Raw genomic sequence first — 23,412 nt, forward strand, 5'->3', positions numbered from 1 at the left:
GCAGTCCCTATGAAAAATAGTACAGAGTTTGCTAAAAAAAATAAGAAGAAGAATAGAACTACCATCACTTTAGCTGAGTTCAGTTCAGTCACTCAGTAGTGTCTGACTCTTTGCAACCCCATAAACTGCAGCATGCCAGGCTTCCCTGTCCATCAAAAACTCTGGGAACTTACTCAAACTCATGTCCATTGAGTTAGTGATGTTATCCAACCATCTCAATCTCTATTGTCCCCTTCTCCTCCTGCCCTCAATCTTTCCCAGCATCAGGGTCTTTTCAAATGAGTCAGTTCTTTGCATCAGGTGGCCAAAATATTGGAGTTTCAGCTTCAGCATCAGTCTTTCCAATGAATATTCAGGACTGATTTCCTTTAGAATGGACTGGTTGGATCTCCTTGCAGTCCAAGGGACTCTCAAGAATCTTCTCCAACACCACAGTTCAAAAGCATCAATTCTTGGGCACTCAGCTTTCTTTGTAGTCCAACTCTCACATCCATACATGACTACTGGAAAAACCAAAGCTTTGACTAGATGGACCTTTGCTGGTAAAGTAATGTCTGTTTTTTAATATGCTGTTTAGGTTGGTCATAGCTTTTCTTCCAAGGAGCAAGTGTCTTTTAATTTCATGGCTGCAGTCACCATCTGCAGTGATTTTGGACCCCAAGAAAATTAAGTCTCCAACTGTTTCCATTGTTTCTCCATCTACTTGCCATGAAGTGATGGGACCAGATACCATGATATTAGTTTTTTGAATGTTGAGTTTTAAGCCAACTTTTTCACTCACCTCTTTCATTTTCATCAAGAGGTTCTTTAGTTCCTCTTCACTCTCTGCCATAAGGGTGGTGTCATCTGCATATCTGAGGTTATTGATATTTCTCCCGGCAATCTTGATTCCAGCTTGTGCTTCATCCAGCTCAGCATTTCTCACGATGTACTCTGCATATAAGTTAAATAAGCAGGGTGACAATATACAGCCTTGACATACTCCTTTCCCTATTTAGAACCAGTCTGTTGTTCCATGTTCAGTTCTACTGTTGCTTCTTGACCTGCATACAGATTTCTCAGGAGGCAGGTCAGGTGGTCTGGTAGTCCCATCTCTTTAAGAATTTTTCACAGTTTATTGTGATCCACACAGTCAAAGGCTCTGGCATAGTCAATAAAGCAGAAGTAGATTTTTTTTCTGGAACTTTCTTGCTTTTTTCTGATGATCCATTGGATGTTGGCAATTTGACCTCTGGTTCCTCTGCCTTTTCTAAATCCAGTTTGAACATCTGGAAGTTTACAGTTCACGTACTGTTGAAGCCTGGCTTGGAGAATTTTGAGCATTACTTTGCTAGCGTGTGAGATGAGTGCAATTGTGCAGTAGTTTGAACATTCTTTGGCATTGCCTTTCTTTGGGATTGGAATGAAAACTGACCTTTTCCAGTCCTGTGGCCACTGCTGAGTTTTCCAAATTTGCTGGCATATTGAGTGCAGCACTTTCACAGCATCATCTTTTAGGATTTGGAATAGCTCAACTGAAATTCCATCACCTCCACTAGCTTTGTTCATAGTGATGCTTCCTAAGGCCCACTTGACTTTGCATTCCAGGATGTCTGGCTCTAGGTGAGTGATCACATCATCGTGGTAATCTGGGTCATGAAGGTCTTTTTTGTATAGTTCTTCTGTGTATTCTTGCCATCTCTTCTTAATATATAAGAAGGGCCACAGCCTTGGCTCTTCTAAGGCTTAATATCTAAGAATATAGATATCTAAGAAGGTATCTTAATATCTTAAGGCTACTTAATATCTAAGAAGGACCATAGCCTTGTCTAACAATGAAACTATGAGCCATGCCAGGTAGGGCCACCAAAGATGGACCATGGTGTAGAGTTCTGACAAAAAGTGGTCCACTGAAAAGGGAATGACACACCACTTCAGTATTCTTGCTTTGAGAACCCCATGAACAGTATGAGAAGAACTATCATATGACCTAGCAATTCCACTGCTAGGCAAAGAAAACAAGAACACTAATTCTAAGAAATACGTTCTCCCCAGTGTTCATAGTAGCATTATTTATAATAGCCAAGATATGGAAGCAATCTATGTGGCCACCAACAGATAAATGGATAAAGATGTAGTGTGTGTATACACACACACACACACACACACACAATGGAATATTACTCAGCTGTAAAAAGAATAAAATTCTGCCATTTGCAACAATGTGGACAAGCCTAGAGAGTGTTATGCTTAGTGAAATAAGCCAGATAAAGACAATTACTCTGTGTGATCATTTGTATGTGGAATCTAAAAAATGAAACAAACAAATGAATATAACAATAGAGGGATAGACTCACAGATAGAGAGGACAAACTAGTGGTTACCAGGTTGGGGGGAGAAGGGGAGGGGCAAGATGGGGTATGGGATTCAGACATGCATACTACTATGTAGAAAATAAATAAGCAACAAGGATATATTGTACAGTACAGGGAAATATATATGTTATTTGTAATAACTTTTAAATGGAATGTAGTCTATAAAAATACTTAATCATCTAAATTAATGTAACGTTGTAAATCAACTGTACTTCAGTTTTAAAAAGAACCATAGAAGACCCAAAGAGGGAAGAACTAGAGAGGAACTCTTTCTAGAATCATTGGTAAAGGTTTTAAGAATTCTGATGTCTAGGTGCCACCCATGGTGTCCCAAAGCAAAAATCTCTTGGATTTAACCCAACACAAAATCTTGCACAGTGGACCCAGCTCAGGCACTTTTAAGGGCTCCAGATGGTTCTGTAGAGCTGCCTGCCTTAAGAGCCAGTGCTGACTGGTTCCCAGATTCACTGGACCTGACAACTTTAGTTAAGTAACATGAGAAGCGCTGGTTGACCAAGCAGCTGTCTGGAGGAATTTTCCTTTGCCTGGGTTTCCTAAGAAAACACTTAGGTAAAATAATGGCATCTGTGTGATTCAACAGAAAATAAAATTTGGCTTCTCATAGTTTAAATCAAGAAAAAGTATCCAAAAACATTTCTGTAGACTCTGGGCAAGTCACTTTAATCCACTTTTCTTCTCTGCAAACAGTCATAAAATATGAACCCTTTTTATCTCTTAGACCTTTTATCAAATGTCTAGTATAGATGTGCCAAGAATGACACTAGGGACTTTCATAAACACAAATCTAATGATTATTTTCTTGGGTTGGGGTTTGAGCAATTGTTAAGACAATCATTGCTCTCTCTCTGCCCCCTAAAATTGAAACAGAGTATGCTGAAAGTGTTTTATTAATTTGAAGGTGCAATCCTGGTAGATTTCGCCCCAAATCTCTAATCCATCAGTAAGCAGAATGAGCTATGCGATGCATCTAGTGCAAGACATTGTTCTGGGGGTTGTGGTAATGATGGTGCTGGAGATGCTGGCAACTTACATGTTGATTACATTTTTAGTGGAACCCTACAAAAGTACGAGGAGGGTATACTCCTATCCTTATTTCACAGAGGAGCAATATAAGATTGGAGAGGCTGATGAACTGCCCAAATTCACTAGCTAGTAAGCTGTGGACCCGGGCTTTGATGTCACACCCCAGGCTCAACTCACCAGAGAGCTTTGCTTCAGGAGTTCACGGCCTATTAATATATTCCCTTGCTTATCAATCTGTGAATGAGCCAGATGCTGTATGTTTTAAAGTCCATGAAAAAAAAAAATTGGAGTAATGGCTTTAAACAAGGAAGTATCAATAAGCCCGTTCCTTAGTGAGGTTCAATATGTGGTTCAATGTCAAGGACAGTATCTGTTTGGTTAAATAAAGCTCTGAATCTGAGACCTGTATTACTGAAAAAATATTGATCGTGTCTTGTCCCCTGCTAGGAAACATAACATGGACTTCACAGATGTGAAATTTAAGCACCTTGTCGCTTACTTACAGTAAGCACTTGCTGTGATAGACCAAGGAGACGTCAAGTCCAACAGAAGTGTTTATTGGACAGAATGTCTCTAAGCAGAACGCTGATCCTTGATGTTGCCTGTAGTTGTTCCCCATTCACATTAGCTCAAGATGTCTCTTTTGTTAATTAGCTAAAAGAGATAGAGGACAAAAACAGAGATAAAAACCTTTACTCAAGGCAAAATTTCCCTTCAATATGGTTTCCAGTATAGTGATTATTCTGCACATTGTCATATAAATGTGGCCAAACAGACTGTAAAACCAACAGAGTACACAGCTACCAGAATAGTAGTCATTTCTTTCTCTTTTTTTGCATTTAAGTAGTAGTTTAATAGCACTGGCCTATAGATATGTATCTTTAACTCTAATAAACCCACTAATTGCTCCGTCATGTCCAACCCTTTGCAGCCCCATGGACTGTAGCCCGCCAGGCTTCTCTGTCCATGGGCTTCTCCAGGTAAGAATACTGGAGTGAATTGCCATTCCTCCTCCAGGGATCATTCCATCTCAGGGATCCACTCCTCGTCTCTTGCATCTCCTTCATTGGCAGGTGGATTCCTTACCACTAGCGCCTTAAGGTCCACTTTCAAATGAAGCCTCACCCAGCACAGGTAACAGACATGTATTTGAAAGAGAAAGAAATACTAAAGCATTCCTTCTAGAGATTAATAACTGCCTTATATCATACTTGGTAATTTCCTAAGATTTTTCACATGTCAGATACATTATCTGACACTCAGTGTCTGTTTTAAGGAAGAGCTGACTGACTACTTGTGGTCATGTCACTTTCCCCAAGGATGAACATCAATCCTGAGGGGCAGGAAGCTGAAACTAGGGCCCCACCTAAGTATTCTACTTCCAAATCTGTCCTTATATATCCTTGTTAATTTAAAAGGCTCAATTGAAAAACAGAATCATAAATAGCCGAGAATCCTCTCTAATTAGTGCACGTGGTCAAGCAGCTCCTGCGAAAACCCCAGGCCTGGCAGCAGGGCAGTCCTCTGAACTTGCACCAGTTTCTAGCATCCACAGTGGATTTTCCAGGGGGAACATTTCAACTTACTCATCGTTGGGATAATGGCAATGACTTTGTGCCCTCTGTTGTAGGTACAGGTCTTCCCTGGTGGCACCAATGGTAAAGAATGCCAATGCAGGAGACATAAGAGACACAGGTTCAATCCCTGGGTCAGGAAGATCCCCTGGAGGAGGGCATGGCAACCTACTCCAGTATTCTTGCCTGGAGAATCGCAAGGACAGAGAAGCCTGGTGGGCCACGGTCCATGGGGTCACATAGAGTTGGACTCGACTGAAATGACTTTGGAGCAGCATTGTAAATACACATTTCCCCCTCAGTTTTCTAAAGGTTTGTCTTTCAGATGAACAGCTAGGGCCCACTAACTTGTAATCAATTCATTGGCACAGCTTTTTGGTCTGCACAACCTTCTTCTGTCTTGTGGAGTAAGTGGTACTTTACATCTGACAACATGTCATTGCTAAGCACAGTCTCGCTGTCTGCTGAATGCCTTTGGAAGGTGCACAGACTGAATAGCTAGAGCTGAGATGCCTCTCCCAGTGGGTGAAAGTAGACAGGTCCCTTTCTTTTTCTTCTTTTTATATTTATTTGGCTTCAATGGGTCTTAGTTGCGGCACACGAACTCGTAGTTGAGGCATGTGGGATCTAGTTCCCTAACCAGGGATCAAACCCCGATCCCCTGCATTGCAAGCTCAGAGTCTTAGCCACTGGATCCCCAGTAGACAGTCTCCTTTCTGAGTGAGTTATGTAGTCAGGGGCACACACGCACACATCTATGGCTTCTAAGCCTGCAGGATTAGATAGGCTCTGATGCTGCCTCCCTCCTGTCTACCTAGGTGGGCACTTGTGCAGCTTGGGCTCTCCTCAAAGGCTCAAAGATCCAAAGCTGAGCCCTGTCACCCCTTCCAGGGCCCTCACCACCCCTGTCAAGCCTCCCCTGGGCATTCCCAACTGCTCTACTCCTGCTTCTCCCAGACTCTTCCATGAGTCCTGCACCACTGTCCAGAGTGCTCCAGAAGCCATGAACATTCTGTCAGAATGTCCTCGCAGCCAGAGACCATTGGTGAGAGCTGATCCAGGGCCACACACACACAGACTGGTCAGCTGGCCACCACCAAAGCCCCACCAGCTGTCAGGGCAACAACCAATAAAGTGAAACTAGTGAGGGTGTTAGTCACTCAGTCGTGTGCAACTCTGTGTGACCCTGAGGACTGTGTAGACTGCCAGGCTGCCCTGTCCATGGGATTTCCCAGGCAAGAATACTGGGGTGGGTAGCCATTCCCTTTCTCCAGGGGATCTTCCCCACCCAGGGATCGAACCTGGGTCTCCCATGTTGCAGGCAGATTCTTTACTGTCTGAGCCTCCAAGGGAGCCACAGGACCCCTGCAGTCCTTCAGCTCTCCTTGTGGGTTCTTCTCTCTCGGGCTTCTCCATTGTATCAGGGCCAGACACTAAGTATAGAACTCAGGAAACCAGTTAAATGACTAGCCCTGGAAGTAACAAGCTGGGTCCCCACTCGAAGTAGCTCTTACCTGGGACACAATCCACACCCTCCCAAAGAGCCGAGCACGGACAGTCTCAGCATGGGGTGGGAGGGTCAGTGACAAGGGCTTCCCCACAAAGGAAGCTGTGACCCTGCCCAGCACCCTCTGGTGGGTGTCCCAGGACCAGGTGTCAGGACTTGGACATCCAGAAAGTGGTCTCAAAAGCCTTTGCTGTATCTTTCTTAGAGACAGAGTGAAACAGTCAAAAGAACAATTTTCAACATTTGATCTCACGTTAGGAAAATGAAGCCGAGCAGCTCTTCCCTGTGACTGTATCGCCCTCTGGTGTTCAAAATGTAATGAACTGTAAACAGGAATTGCAGCTGCTAAACAGTCCTCACCCCAAATCACCCATTCTGTTTAATATCCCTGGACTTCTCAGGTAGCACAATGGTAAAGAATCTGCTTGCCAATGCAGGAGACACAGGAGACCGGGGTTCAATCCTTGGATGGGTGAGATCCCTGGAGTTGGGAATGACAATTCACTCCAGAATTCTTGCCTGGAAAATTCCATGGACAGAGGAGTCTGGCATGCTACAGTGGGGTCACAAAGAGCTGGACATGACTGAACACACGCATAGACAGATAACTCATCGGTGACGCAGCTCCCTCAGCTACCTGAGATTCTGAGAATCACCAAGAAAAACACTCATGGAAGTATCAGGGTGGGGCAAGACATGGCTAGAGGGGACACCGCCCTTTTGCTGCATTCTTCTGAAGCTGAAGTTTTGCAATAGTGTCAAGTAGCTAGGCAGTTGGGGGGTTTAAAACATAACCTTATAAAAATCTGTTCTGGAATTTGTCTGAAGGGGGAAACTTAGGGGCAGTTGCTGCAATTCAGAGGTCTCACACCCATTGACTGGGCCAGAGCAGAAGACCCAAGAGCTCCAGGCAGCAAATCTATAACCAGCACATCAGTGCCTGCTGGCTGCTGCTGGGGGAGGCAGAGGCCAGGAGCCATTCCTGCTCTCACTCGCTCGCTCGCTCGCTCACTCTTTCTTTGGCACATTACAGAGGTCCCGAAACACCAGATCTTAGGTGTTCCTCAACCAGCAAGGTGGGGTAAGTTTTTTAAAGGCAGGAGCACACTGCAGTCTGAAATGGCTGCACTGGCCTCACCCTCAGCTACCTTGAATTTACAGCTTCTCGTTACCAGTTAGAAGAGGAGACAACTCATCTAGACTTAAAAGCACACTCCAGGGTATATGCCCTGTAGTGGGATTGCTGGGTCATATGCTAGTTTTATTCCTAGTTTTTTAAGGACTCTCCGTACTGTTCTCCATAGAGGTTGTATCCATTTGCATTCACACCAGCAGTGTAAGAAGGTTCCTTTTCTGCACACCCTCTCCAGCATTTATTGTCTGTAGACTTTTTGATAGTGGCCATTCTGACTAGTGTGAGGTGATACTTCATTGTGGTTTTGATTTGCATTTCTCTAATAATAAGTGGTGTTGAGCAGTATGTGTTTATTATGCACCTGTATGTTTTCTTTGGAGACATATCTGTTTAGGTCTTCTGCCCACTTTTTGATTGAGTTGTTAATTTTTCTGGTATTGAGCTGCATGAGCTGCTTGTATGTTTTGGAAATTAATTCTTTGTCAATTGTTTTTGTTTGCTATTATTTTCTCCCATTCTGAGGGCTGTCTTTTCATCTTGCTTGAAAAAGACACCTGTACCCCAGTGTTCACTGCAGCACTATTTACAATAGTAGCCAGGACATGGAAGCAACCTAGATGTCCATCGGCAGATGAATGGATAAGGAAGTTGTACATATACACAATGGAGTGTTAACTCAGCCATAGAAAGGAATGCATTTGAGTCAGTTCTAATGAGGTGGATGAACTTAGAGCCTATTATACAGAGTGAAGTAAGTCAGAAAGAGAAAGACAAATGTCATATATTAACATGTATATATGGAATCTGGAAAGATGATACTGATGATCCTACATACAGGGCAGCAAAGAAGCCACAGACATAAAGAACAGACTTTTGGATTCAATGGAAGGAGGAGAGGGTGAGATGGTTTGCGAGAATAGCATTGAAACATATACATTACCATATGTAAAATAGATGACCAGTGTGAGTTTGATGTATAAAGCAGGGCACCCAAAGCTGGTGCTGTGTGACAATCTGGAGGGATAGGATATGGAGGGAGGTGGGAGGGGGGTTCAGGATGAGGGGGACACGTGTACTTATGGCCAATTCATACTGACATATGGCAAAAAACCATCACAATAATGTAAAGCAATTATCCTCCAGTTAAAATAAATAATTTTTTTTAAAAAAGCACACTCCACAATCCGAGGCAGCTGACAAGGAGGAGTGCAGGACAGACAGGCTGGGGAGGGGAGAGGAGGGGTTCCCTGGGAGCCAGAGCACAGGAACAAGGACCTTCCCTCCACAGTTCTCACTGGGGAACTTCCACCAGTCTGGTGCCCAGACAGGATGGCATGGCAGGTGTGTCAGTTTCTGGCCATGCTGAACAAGCTAGTACAAAGTGGATGCCTTAGAACAATGGAAGCGTATCATCTCACAGTCCTGGGAGGCTGAAGTCTGCAATCGAGGTGTTGTGGGCCAGGTTGGTTCATTCCGGTGGCTCCGAGGGAACAAAGCTCGCGGCACTCTCCTGGCTTCTGGCATTGGGCCATCCTTGGCGCGCCTCAGTCTCTGCCTCCATAGCCGCAGTGTCCTCCCAGCTCCGTCTTCACATAGTGCTCCTCTCTGTGTGTGTCTGTCTCTGCGGCTCCTCTTACAGACTACGGTCATGTGGGATTAAGGACCCAGCCTGCCCATTCCAATATCCTTGCCTGGAAAATCTATGGATAGAGGAGCCTGAGGAGGCTACGGTCCATGGGGTCACCAAAGAGTCATATGACTGAGCGACTAAACAACAGCTCCTACTCCAGGATGTCCTCATCGTAACTGACATCTTAATTACATGGGCAGAACCATACTTTCAAGAAGGTCACATCCATACACACTGGGATTACGACGTTTCTCCTTTAGTGACACAGTTAAACCCACAACAGGACTGTAAGGCTGGGCAAATTGGAGGTTCTCATTAGGCCTATTCAGTGGTGTGCTAGAAAATATTCAACAACCAGATTTCCAGGGGAGAAAAAGCCAGAGTGGTGAAGTGTTTGCAAATTTTCTTGGCATAACTATTCCCTCACAGGCCTGCTTCAAGCTACCAACATAACACCCAGCTTGCCAAAATTCCAGAAAATTTAACAATGTGCATCCCTCATCCACTGGTGCAAACCAACTCCCACGTGCTGTTGAGCCTACAATATTTTTAAATGTCAATGGCTAAAAGGAGTTGTCCAAAACAGTTTGTCCTATATGTTTACATGGGCTTCTCTTGTGGCACAGTGGTGAAGTGTCTTCCTGCCAGTACAGGAAATGCAGGTTTGATCCCTGGAGGAGGGCACGGCAACCCACTCCAGTATTCTTGCCTGGAAAATTCCATGGGCAGAGGAGCCTGGAGGGCTACAGTCCAAAGGGTTGCAAAGAGTTTGACACGACTGACCACACACACATATAGGTTTACCTGTTGAGGCCAGGGTGCCCCTACAAGTTTTGATTATCTGTAGGTAAAGTGACCAATTCTGTATACTGCATATCAACTTTTAAATCTGAGCACGCCTTGGGGCCATTCTATTTTCTGGGCCTCCCTAACCCTGAAGCAGCAGCAGCAGCATTCTCCTTCCAACCTTCCAGATGCTCTGCCCCCCACCTCTGATGTTCTTACCATCCACGGGTCCCGTTTGCCCCATGGCCGTCCCCAGGCCTATCAACTCACCCACGTTCCTCGGGATCTTGGCACTCGGCTGTCACTCTCTCCACCCCAATCCTGTCACTGACCTTTGACCTCGGGTCCTTCAGCTCCCATGTAGGCCTCCCAGCCAGCACACCCTCCCTTGTGACTCCTTGTTCAGATACCTGGATGTTCTCCAGGTCACAAACCTTGAACTCCAGCCTCACCCACTACTGCCTACCTCACCAGCTAACCTCCCTGTGCTCTTGGTACTACCATCTCACTAGTACCCCCCCAGCTCCCCAAATGTATCAGTTGTTCCTTTCTTCCACCCTCTCCCTATTCAGCCTAGATACTGTAACTATAATATTCCCTTGTCCATGCTCCCAATTCCTTTCACCACCCCAGCCAACATCCAGTTGTGCATCCATGGCTGAGGCAGATGTCAGAACCACAGACCCATGGTCTCTGTTACCAGCTGCAACCCTGCCTCATACCCTCTGTGTGTCTTGTGGCTGAGTCCTGGCCGACTCTTTGAGACCCCATGGAAGGCAGCACACCAGGCCTCCCTCTCCCTCACTATCTCCCAGAGTTTGCCTGTGCATCCTAGGGGAACCCTAATCCTTTCACCGTTCTCCATCACTCTCATCCCAAACTCTTTCTTCACTTCCGTCAAAAGACATTATGTCCCACTCGGGAAAAAAAACATAGAGTACTCGATGGTTAAAAGTATTTTCACGTATGTTCATTTGACCTCCACAGAAGCTGGGTCAGGCAGGCAGGGGAAGGGTTCTTATTCCCATTTCATAAGCCAAGAGACTCCTCTGAGGCTCAGAGGAGTTTCATGTTAACACCGGACAAAGTACTAGCAAAGCCTCGGTTGGTGCACAGGTCTCCCAGGTCCAAGAACCCCGAGTCAGGCAGCAAAGTGGATATTTGTCCAAGGGCATGAGTGAGTCCTTAGCAGCCAGGACGAGCAACCATGTCTCTGCATACCTTCCAGATTCTTTATCCGCCTCTAGAGTGTGCTGCCTTCACAACAATGGCTCGATTGCTCTCAAAGCGCCTGAAGTTCATTTATCCTTTATGTTTGTGTATGTGTGTTAGTTGCTCGTGCATGCGAGAGTGTGTGCTAAGTCATTTCAGTCATATCCGACTCTTTGTGACCCCATGGACTGTAGCCCATCAGGCTTCTCTGTCCGTGGGATTCTCCAGGCAAGAAAACTGGAGTGGGTAGCCATTCCCTTCTCCAGGAGATCTTCCCCACCCAGGGATCAAACCTGCACCTCCTGCATTGCAGGCAGATTCTTTACTGTCTGCGTCACCAGGGCAGCCCCCCCTTTTAGGTTTAAAAAATTTTTAAGTAGAATGGTCTTGAAAACAATAAGCGATGTTATTTTACTTTTTTTTTCTGAGTTGTTCCCACCAAGGACTGTTTCTCTGTGTACATATCTGACAATGTCCTCAGAGCCTTGCCTGACACAAGCACAGCTGCCCTTGGCTCTTGTCATCAGGTTTGCAGGCTCTGGAAACAAGACCAACAACAAAACAAAGGGAGCCAGACCAGGGATCTAATCTAGAAATGTCATCCCATGCAGCCCAAATGCATGCCTGTTTGGCCTGCCGTGGAGAATCCTCTGGGTGGATCCCTGCAAACTAACAGTCAAGCTGAGTTTCTGTGAATACATGATATAAGCCAAAGCCACTTCCGTTGGGAATGGGGTCCATAGTGAGTCATTCACTTCAATTCCAGACAGATGGGAATCTCAGCCCTTTCCAGGCCCTTCCAGTAAAACATGAAGACTAAAGGGAATCTGCTTCTGTTCATAAGAAAGTTTGTCCCATCCCAGCATCTCTAGCAATACTTGCTTTGTTTGTGCTGTTGTTCTTGTTGTTCAGTCACTCAGTCATGTCCAGTTCTTTGCGATCCCATGAACTGCAGCACGCCAGGCTTCCCTGTCCATCACAAAAATCCCAGAACTTGCTCAAACTCATGTCCATTCAGTCGAAGGTGCCATCCAATCATCTCATCCTCTGTCTCCCGCTTCTCCTCCTGCCCTCTATCTTTTCCAGCATCAGGGTCTTTTCCAATGGGTCTGCTCTTCGAATCAGGTGGCCAAAGTTTTGGAGCTTCAGCATCAGTCCTTCCAATGAATATTCAGGGTTGATTTCCTTTAGGATTGACTGGTTTGATCTCCTTGCAGTCCAAGGGACTTTCAGGAGTCCTCTCCAGCACCACAGTTTGAAAGCATCAATTCTTTGGCACTCAACCTTCTTTATGGTCCAGTTATCTATCATACATCAGTGTACGTGGAGGCAGACACGCAAGAGGGGTGCTGACCTCCCTTGTCTGCTGGAGCCTGCATGTCTTTCTGCCCCTCAGCTGCTGCCTTGGAGATAAACTGTTCTTCACTTGCCCCGCAGCCCTGCCCCCACACCCTCAGAACTGATATCTCTGGGGAACACTGGCCTGGGGGACAGATGACTCAGCCCATGACTGTAAACTTGGGTAAGACACAAGAGGAACCTCTGATTCCTCCTCTCTAGGAACCGAGGTTTGCGTGACCTACCCAACTCAGCTGCACTGTTAGGACTGCCTATGTTGTCCCAACGAAGGGGACTCGCAGGAAGCAGCCCTGAGAGGGGACAGAGGAGTCCCCTTTATACAAGGTTGGTTTAGGGGCTCCCAGTACAGTGTTTCCTGACAGTGCTGGTGGAGGTAGAAAGTAAGGAGCAGCAACTTGTAAGCTGAGGAGCAGACCCAACAAAGGGAAAGCCCAGGCCTGTCCCATGGGTTAATCAGCAGGTGGCACCCCTGTAGAATTTTTGATTCATGTGCATTTTATCCCGGCTTTATGGGCAGATTTTAGGGATGGGTAGAGCAGGATGAAGGGCTTCTCATGTGGTGCTAGTGGTAAAGAATCCGCCTGCCAATGAAGGAGATATTGGTTCAATCCCTGGGTTGAGAAGATCCCTTGGAGGAGGGCATAGCAACCCACTCCAGCATTCTTGCCTGGAGAATCCCATGGACAGAGGAGCCTGGTGGGCTACAGTCCATGGGGTCGCAAAGAGTCGAACATAACTGAAGCAACTTAGCACACACACCCTGAAATCCAAGTTGAGGAGGAAAAAGGGTCTGATTACTGTTTACACTATGAAGGGCAATAGAGGATAAAATGCCCACCAAGTCTTTGAAAAGCAAAATAACAGGAAGACCATCAGGAATAATACTTATAGGCATAGATGTCTATTCACCAAGATTCATTGAATACCTATGAGCCCTGGGGACTCTAGCAAACAAATGAAAGAGATCCGGAGCCTGTATCAACTACAGTGTCCTCTAAAAGCGAAGTGTCTGGAGAGTCCTTGGCCAGCCTTATTGAAAGCATCATCTCTGAGAAGAAAAATATCTGCTACTCTGAGCTTAACTTTGATTGGCAGTGGGGCTCTGACGTTTTAAAGTTTAGAGATAACCCGCCTTGCGGCACCTGTATAAGTACAGTTTGAAGCACATTTCATAGATTTAGAGAAAAGACTAATCTTTTTGCCCAAGAAATATGATCTGATAAGCCAGGTTGGCCAGTTGACTCCATGATGGAAGAAAATTTAGCTTGTGCTAAATTCGTGTGGCTGCAGAGGGAGTTCTCTTACTTTAGATTTGAAAAGAGGTGCGTGAAGGGAGAGAGTGCCCCCAGAGTGGAGCCAGGAAGAGTTTAAAGCAGCCACCGCGTGAGGAGCTGAGGATGGGGTACAAGGAAAAGGACACTTCAAAACCAAGTTTGACTTCGATGTTAATCAACAGGGGGTTTGTGAGATCACCACAGGAGCGTAGCCATAGTAGACATTGAAGAGAATGAAGCTGACATAAAAATGGTATAACGAAACACAGTTTCCCGTTTTTTTAAAAAAAGGAAGGCCTATGTTTGGGCTTCTCTGGTGGCTCAGATGCTAAAGAATCTGTCTGCAGTACAGGAGACCTGCAGTACAGGGTTCAATCCCTGGGTCAGAAAGATCCCCTGGAGAAGAGAATGGCAACCCACTCCAATAATCTTGCCTGGAGAATTCCATGGACAGGGAAGCCTGGCGGGCTACAGTCCACGGGTCTCAAAGAGCAATTAACACACACAAGGCTTCTGTATAGTAATCTCATTTTAAAAAGTAGATCTATGCATATGTGTATAGACATACGTACACAGAGATGCAGCATGCCATAATACATACACAGACACTTCGTATATGCACAAAACCTTTCTAGAGAGTATATAAAACTTGCAAAATCTCCATGGAGGAAAAGGACTGTGGCCTGGGGGGAGCGGGGGGAATTGTTTTTCATAGTGTAGCCACTGTTTAATTTTTTTTTTTTTACAACATGCACATATAACTTTTCAATTAAAACACTATTTTTTTTTTCATTAAACTATGTTTGAGGAAGAATTACCAGCACCAAGAAGGGCCCCCTGCTTTGAGCAGCTGTCTGCTGTCAGCATTTAACACCCCACCTCAGTAGCTCTGCCGTCTAGTCTCATCTGTGGCCAGTCTTCTCCTTTCTGGCCATGCTCCACGCCACTTCCAGTTTTCTCTTTCAGAAACGTAGGTGGGATGGGGTGGGAGGTGGGAGGGAGGTTCTAGAGGGAGGGGGCATATGTATACCTAGAGCTGATTCATGTTGATGTATGTCAGAGTCCACCACCATATTGTAAACAAATTATCCTCCAATTAAAAATAAGTTTAAATTAAAAAAAAAAAAAAAAAGTAGGGTTACCTAAGCCAAGAAATCCTCATTGCCTCCTGTTTCTTTTGGGATAATATCAAGTCTCCCTGGTGTGAGGCATTATCAGGAAGTGATACCGCAGCTAGGACAGTGTCTGCTGGGCCTTTTCTGGCTGTCTCCCTTCACTTCTCCTTCAAGTAATCCAGGCGTGGTCGATCAACCAGGCCTCATTAGTCCTTCTTTCTAAAGCTCCCGGAAGCCCACTGTCTTCCTCTCTTGCCACTCTCACTAATCTAGACCCAGTTCATCACCTCCTTGGTTTATCCTGCCAGCATCCTAATTGAGACGCCTTTCTCCAGTCTCTCTTTGTTCCCATCTTTTCTCTGAACACTACCTTCTTTTAGAATGCAAGTAGTATCCTGTCCCTCCCCTGCTTATAACCCTTTAGAGTGGCCCACTGATGTCAAGCTAAAGTCCCAGCTCCTTAGCAGGGCTAGCCTCTGCATCTTTATCCAGAGCCGTCTCCTCCCAGCTCCTTCTCCTCAACTCAGACTCGACTTCCACCAACTCCTGTGAACTGGTCAGAAGAGACAGAATGTCTCCTCTGAGTCTTTGACATGCTGTGTGCTCAGTTGCTCAGTCGTGTCCAACTCTGTGACCTCATGGACTGCAGCCCGCCAGGCTCCTCTGTCCATGGGATTCTCCAGGCAAGAATGCTGGAGTGGGTTGCTATGCCCTCCTCCAAGGGATCTTCTCAACCCAGGGATTGAACCCATATCTCTTTCATTGGCAGACAAGATTCTTTACCACTAGCGCCACCTGGGAATCATCAGTTAATCCCTGTCTTAAAACATTCTTCTGCTCCCTTCTCCCTGGTGTTCCAACCACACCCAGGTTAATCCTTCAGCATAAAGGGTCATACATAATAAGAATGTCATGAGGAGATCATAAATAATGGGGGAAGAAAGTGGTCACCCCTTTGAGGAGAACTCGTGCAGGAGTTTAGCTGTCAGAAGAGACCTGCATAAGAAAGAACACAGGGGCAGGAAAGTTCTGGGCAAGCTGGAGAAAGGGAAGCAAAAGGATCCATCCAGTGCACAGGGTGGGGAGGACCAGGTGAACAGGTGGCTGGGGAGAGGCGCGGCCCAGGGAGGCTAGAGAAAGTGAAGGACCTCTTGAAAGCCAAGATGAGTTTGTATATGCATGCTAAGTCACTTTAGCCATGTCCAACTCTGTGACCTCGTGGACTGCAGCCCGCCAGGCTCCTCTGTCCATGGGATTCTCCAGGCAAGAATACTGGAGTGGGTTGCCATGCCCTCCTTTAGGGGATCTTCCCAAACCAGAGATTGAACATGCGTCCTTTACGTCTCTTGCATTGGTCGATGGGTTCTTTACCACTTGGCCACTTGGGAACCTCAAGATGAGTTCAGTCCTCATTTTTTAAACAGTGGGAAACCTGAACTGTTTTAAAACTGACAAATGACAAACTGTAGTGTTTGTTTTAGAAAGATGTGACTGGCAGAGTGCAGAGGAATGAAGCTGGGGAGATGACTTATCCTGGGAAACACGATGGGAAACAGCCTGGTCCAGGGCAGCAGCCAGCAGAACCAGCAGGAAGTGATGGATTCCAAAGAGATGTGGAGCCATAATTTCCTGGGCCTGGTGGCCAAGTGCCAGGGAGGACTCACGGTTCTAGATAGAATAGCTGGGAATGTGCTGAGGTCATGGGCTGAGATGGGAGTCACAAAAAGAGATCAGATTTGGAGGAAGATAATGAATCAGATTTAGAACATGTTGACCTGGGGTGTAAAGTCAGGAAGCCCAGGTCCATAATTAAAGTCCAACACAACTCTGGTTACGGCAGGTAGGCCCTTTCATAGAGAGCACCTGTTAAGGTGGGTTTCATCCTTCCTGGAGTGTCATGTTTCCATGACTCCAGTTTCCTTGTCCCAAAGCAACCTTGTGAACTGTTCGTATCACATGCAAAGAAGGAGTTGTGAAAGCACAGGGAGAGGGTGGAGATGAGGGCTGAGCGGGACAAGACCCACTGTGCTGGGGCCAAAATTCGTGCCAGAAAATTGTCTTCCTCCCCAAGCTTGCATCAGTCACTGTTCCGTTTCTCTTCAAAAGTTCTTTCAAGTCCTAACTGTGCTGTAATGAGCAACCTAAACACCGGAGACAACTTTGCGTCTGCCCTGGGCACTCTGAAGTCCTGGGCACACTGAAGTCCATAAAATCACTTCTCACATGGTTATGCAGTTCTTTCTTTGCTTTTGAACTCTTCACAGGTGTATATCTCGTCTCCTCACCTAAATCCTTAATTGTTAAAAGAACCCAATTTATGGCAAACATTGTATTTTGTTATTGCCACTGTGCCTGGTATACTGGTACATCGTCCGTTGTCAAAAACTACAGATTTGATTGACACTGAATTCATTTGGGGTAGAAAAAAGAAAGGATAATAACCACCTTGGAAGGACAGGATACAAGAAATTATATGCTGGTGAGAGGAGTAAGATAGTGTCAGTTCCTAGCATATAAAGAACTGATTCTAACATGAAAGGAAAGCTTTCACCTCTGCTGATAGAAATGGCTTTGCATTCTAGACATGCTTGAAAGGAGCAGAAGAATACTGACATTCTAGTTGTCAAGTGAGTGGTCTTCTCAACTGGCTAACAAGTCTGTTTTCCTTGGACCACCTTTTGTTTATAAGTAGTATTGGTAAAATAATATAATAGTTAACTATACTACATTGTGTGGCTTCCCTGATGGCTCAGCGGATAAAGAATCCTTCTGCAATGCAGGAGACATAGGAGATGTGGGTTTGATCCCTGCACTAGGAAGATCCCCTGGAGGAGGAAATGGCTATACACTCCAGTATTCTTGCCTGGGAAATCCCATGGCAGGAGCCTGGTGGGCTACAGTCCATGGGTTTGCAAAGAGCTGGACACAATTGAGTGACTAACACACACACACACATACAACCATTACGATCACCCTTCATCCTACAGTGGGGAACTGGAGGAATGGGCCCTACCACTCACAACGTTCACACACACACACACACACGCACACACACACACACACACACAACCATTACGATCACCCTTCATCCTACACTGGGGAACTGGAGGAATGGGCCCTACCACTCACAACGTTCAGTAGAGGCACAACCGGATGAAGTGGAATGACTCAAAACTGATTCAGAGTCTTCTCCTGAGAGCAGCCCAAAGCTCGCCTATGGAGTTTGGCAGAGAAGAGGGCAGAAGGCCTTGGGGTGTCTGCTTCTCACTCCTGCCAAGGGCTCCACTCCCCTTCCTTTTAGAGCACATCTTGCACTTTCTGTGATTCCCCCAAGGGCAAGGTAAGCAGCAGGCGAATTCCTTCTTGGCCCTGGTGGCAGCAGCGCCTGTGGGCTCCGGGTCACATTCCTTTCCAGACTTCACAAACCTTGGGTTACAAAGGGCGTGTTGCACAGTTCTTGGGAGAGTGGGTATGGGGGCTGGGCTAAGTTGAAGGGGAGTGTCTGGCATGTGTCAACCATCCAGGCGTGGCTGTTTGCCAAGGCTCCCCAGGTGGCGGCATTGAGACAGGGAGGAGAGGAGCGGGGTACAGAGAGAGGGAGAGAGTCAAACGTCTCAGGATCTCTGGTGAGGCAGATTTCCTTTCTCTTTTTTCTCTCCCGCAGCTGTTAATAACACTTGTCAGGATGCATTTCTCAGGTGGAAAGCTTTTCAAAAGTACAGTGGGCATACCTGTGTTTCAGCTTACCGGAGGCATTTGAAAGTTCAGAACCCACAATGGAGAATCTGAAACGAAAGCTCCTCTTATCTCTCCATTTTTCGTAGTCAAGCGTTCTCCTGCCATTTTATGCGATAAGATGTATAAAATTAATCTATTACACAACTTTTGAAATGAATATGGAAGCTGAAAGATATTGCCACAGCTTTGTTTAAACCCTATGCCATGATGGAATCTTCTTTCCTGTTGGTAATCATTTCATAATTCTCTTTTATTAAAGACAATCTGTCTGGAAAACTAGAAACCTATGGAAGATCCTTATAGGATAAGTGCATTTCAGTGAGTTAAAAAACAAGCTAGTGACCTAGAAAATATTAATCAGATCTTTGGAGCTGGTGGCTATACAAATGAGGTCTGTGCTTATATTGAACAATTCTTCATTTCATTTTCTTTCAGATTTGGGGACTTTAGGCTGATGATAATATACTTGCAATGAATTCCGTTGGAGAAAACTCTGAGTATCTGTATCAGGGTGTTCCTGGACTCAAACTTACAGATTAATTAGAGCTGCAAGGCAGACAACTGTACATAAAATGAACTCTGGACATGCCTAAGATTGCTCCTAAATTATCAATAACTCTAAACAAAATGTTAATTCATGGTTTAAGTCAGGAAAGGCTCATTTAGGAGACAAACTAGGTAATAAAGATAGGTCAGTTACCATGGATGGTGTAAACCTCCATGCCTGCCAGATTAAGTTTACTCACATGTGCATTTACAGAGTACACACATACATACCACAGAGTATACACATGCATACACATAAGCAGAGTCTTCCCTGGTGGCTCAGACAGTGAAGAATCTGCCTGCAACACAGGAGACACAGGTTCAATCCCTGGGTCAGGAAGATCCCCTAGAGAAGGGAACAGCAAATAGCACCCCACTCTGGTATTCTTGCCAGGAGGATTCCAGGAACAGAGGAGCCTGGCAGACATGACTGAACAACTATTACTACTACACATAAGAAAACTGATCTACCTAAACTGGAAAAGGCCACAGAAAGTTTGTGTATTTATTATAAAGCAAAATGCTCATCAACTGTATAAATGCCTTTTTTTTTTTAATAGACTACTTCTAATCAGGCCTGATGCTGGGAAAGATTGAAGACAGGAGGAGAAGGGGACAACAGAGGATGAGATGGCTGGGTAGCATCACCGTCTCAATGGACATGTGTTTGAGCAGGCTCCAGGAGTTGGTGATGGACCAGGAAGCCTGGTGTGCTACAGTGCGTGGGGTCACAAAGTGTTGGACATGACCGAGCAACTGAAATGAACTAAACTGAACTGAATCAGGTTAGAAGGCAGAGCAGGCAATCCGTTTCCCTGGATTCATTTTCATTGTATTCTCAGCCTTTTGAATGAGGTCTCAGGTGCTTTCTCTTGACCTTGGTCAAAGCTTGTTTTGTTTGGAGCTGAAGGCTGGGAGAACTTTGGTGAAGAGTGTCACCTACCTAGAGTACCTGAGTTTACCAATAACTACACTAAGGTGCTAAAATGAGATTTCCTTATCTTAAAATATTCTGACTTAGAAATTAAAATAGTCCAAGTATGAACCAGTAAATTCCTTCAGGATGAATTGGGGCAGGGAGTACTGAAGAGGCCACCAGGCTGAGAGTGAGAAGATTTAAGCCTTAGTCTCAAGATAGCACTAACAAGCTCAATGGCCTAAGTCAAGATATTTAACCTCTCTCTGCTGGTTTCCTTTTCTGGAAATTAGGATGTTGGAATGGATATTCTTTTAGTTACCCTGCCACCCCCCCTGCTGCTCCCCACAACTCTAAAAGTCCATGGTGTGTGACTAACACAAGGGTCAGAGAACATTACAGTCAATAAATGTAAATGTAGACAAGTTAGAATATTCTGTGTTTTGTGGATGTTATTTTAGGTTAAACTTAAACATAGTTTTCAGGGCTTCCCGGATGGCACCAGTGGTAAAGAACTGCCAATTCAAGAGACGTAAGACTTGCAGGTTCAAAACCTGCATTGGGAAGATGCCCTGGAGGAGGGCAGGGAAACCCAGTCTAGTATTCTTGCCTGGAGAATCCCAAGAACAGAAGCCTGGTGGGCTATGGTCCATAGGGTCACAAAGAGTGGGACATGCCTGAAGCAACTTAGCACAGCACAAATGTAGTTTTCAATGACTGTAAAATGAATAAAGTCTAAACACTGGACCAGTGAGCTTTTACTTTCCAAGGATTTGAGGTGGGGTCATAATCTAATTGTGAAAATCATAGTGGCTTCTCTAGATGGAAGTTGAATATGTGCTAGAGTCAATGTGCAAACACATTTTGTTTTTATCTGATCCTCTGGATTTATTTACATGCTTTGGATTATTACTACTTTTATAGAGCAAGTGAATATTAGCTTTGCAGCTGAGATATATTTATTCCCAGGGTGTTGGAGGTCAGAGTGTTAAAATTGTGTGCTGTGGATAGAGACTGGGTCTCCCCGCCTTGTCTGTTCCTCTTGGGGTCCCTGGCAGGCAACTAATCTACCTGTCAGAACACTGGACTGCTGCTTCCACTTGGGAAAGGAACATGGCAATAAACTTGGATCTCACAGGCGAATCTCAGCGTGCCTGCCCGAGCAGTCCTGCACTTGGCTCTGGGGTCGTGGTGTGCCGAGGGCAGCCAGTGTGGATGAGTCAGAGCCTGGCACCCACCCCACCCTCCGCCCTCCTGGTAAACAGAGCAGCTATTTGCCGTCACTCAGAGCCTCCCAGGGCCTCGAGACTCCAGGAAGAAACAAATAAGTTAGAAGCCAAAACCCCAAGGCAAGGTAAAGAAAACAAAACTGTCTGCCTCCCCAGCGATGATTTCACTAGTGGGAGTTCTTTAGGAGGAGGAGTGGTAGACAGTCGCAACTGAACTGTTTTACTTTCTTCTCAACCAGAAGGCCCTTGTCTTTCACTGTTTCTAGGGGTGACCTGCCTTTTAAGCCTTGAAACTTCAAAAGCAGACCTGAGAATCAATATCGGTTGCTAATCCATAATATTTTTTCCCTCCCTTTTATTTTGTTTGCATTTTTTTTATACAACCTTCTATTAAAATGCTTCTTTCAGTTAACTTGATTTTCATTTATTCTTCCCCATAGAATTCCATGGACAGAGGAGCCTGGTGGGCTATAGTCCATGGGGTCACAAAGAGTAGCTTACTTATTTGAGGCTTCCCAGGTGGCACTAACGGAGAAGGCAATGGCACCCCACTCCAGTACTCTTGCTTGGAAAATCCCATGGACGGAGGAGCCTGGTGGGCTGCAGTCCGTGGGGTTGCTAAGAGTTGGACACGACCGAGCGATTTCACTTTCACCTTTCTCTTTCATGCATTGGAGAAGGAAATGGCAACCCACTCTGGTGTTCTTGCCTGGAGAATCCCAGGGATGGCGGAGCCTGGCGGGCTGCCTTCTATGGGGTCGCAAAGAGTCGGACACGACTGAAGCGACTTAGCAGCAGCAGCAGCAGCAGCAGGTGGCACTAATGGTAAAGAACCTGCCTGACAATGCAGGAGAAATCAGAGACTCGGGTTCGATCCCTGGATTGGGAAAATCCCCTGAAGGAGGGCATGATAACCCACTTCAGTATTCTTGCCTGGAGAATCCCAAGGACAGAGGAACCTAGAAGGCTACAGTCCATAGGATCATGCAGAGTCGGACACGACTGAAGCAACTTAGCACTCACTCACATCATTCTGGGGAGAAGCTATTAAAAGAAGAATACCTGGATAAAAGAATAGACATCACCAGGCACTAATTGAAGACTGTTTTAGAAAGTAATTTTACACTGACCTGTTGAGGTTCCCCTGCCTCTTTTGCACCCCTCAGTGGATAGGGAGAGGACTAGGCACCAACTGTCTTGGAAATGTTCTTGTGGTCTGTCTTCACAGTAGGAAGTCTGGCTGTTTGGAGACGATGCCACAGCTGTGTTTCTGCTGGGAGCTCCTTTGTCATTTGGTCTGCTCATTTGGATCCTTTACATTGCCCGAAAGCAACTGGCGCATCATCTCTGTGCTTACACTGTTACTCCTAAGCCTGGAGACACACCTGTCTTGTAGTCCTGTCCTCTGGACAGCCATTCCCTTCTCCAGGGGATCTTCCTTACCCAGAGGTTGAATCCAGGTCTACTACATTGCAGGCTGATTCTTTACTGTCTGAGCCATCAGGGAAGCCCCTCGTTCCTTTAGACACAGTAAATTTGTTCTGAGTTTAGCAAATGTCAACGTACCTGAACCGGAGTCATGGCTGGCTGATTCCTTCTAGCTCCATCAGGTAGCGTCTCACCTTTAATATATCAGATAACTTCTTCTCAATAGCCAGGGTTGAGCCTGGGCTGGACATTGTGATGTCACAGAGTGGAATCCTTACTCCTCCCAAAGGCCCATCTGGGACCCTCCAGTGGAGCACTGCCTCTCCTGCCCATGGTAGGAGGTTGGGAAGGTACACCCCCTAATCTCTAAACTGACCCACGGAATGATAGAATCTTAAATGTGGGCAGAGATGTAGGAGACCTCATGACTCAGTTTTGGTCTAACTGCCTGACTTTGAAGCTGGGAAATCAAGGCCCAGGGTGGTTAAGTGTCAGAGATACATCTCAAAGCTGGGTGCTTTCAGGGTTGTCCCCTACCCTTCTGAACATGCCGTTTTCACTCTAG

General features: G+C 45.7%; 1 protein-coding gene across 2 annotated transcripts in view; it reads right to left on the bottom strand.

Moving 5' to 3' along the window:
* The window catches only part of DNAJC5B (DnaJ heat shock protein family (Hsp40) member C5 beta), a 93,532-nt gene extending 70,454 nt beyond the window's left edge, over positions 1 to 23,078 (bottom strand). The window contains exons 1-2 of one of the 2 annotated variants that reach the window (XM_025265329.3): positions 22,986 to 23,078; positions 3,902 to 4,052 (exon numbers count right to left, since the gene is read on the bottom strand). The gene's annotated coding sequence lies outside the window, so the exon portion shown is untranslated. The remainder of the gene's footprint in view (positions 1 to 3,901; positions 4,053 to 22,985) is intronic. The other variant, XM_025265331.3, reaches the window with a different exon arrangement.
* Positions 23,079 to 23,412: the final 334 nt, after the last annotated feature.

Source organism: Bubalus bubalis, chromosome 15 (genome assembly GCF_019923935.1).
Source record: "Bubalus bubalis isolate 160015118507 breed Murrah chromosome 15, NDDB_SH_1, whole genome shotgun sequence".
NCBI lineage: Eukaryota > Metazoa > Chordata > Mammalia > Artiodactyla > Bovidae > Bubalus > Bubalus bubalis.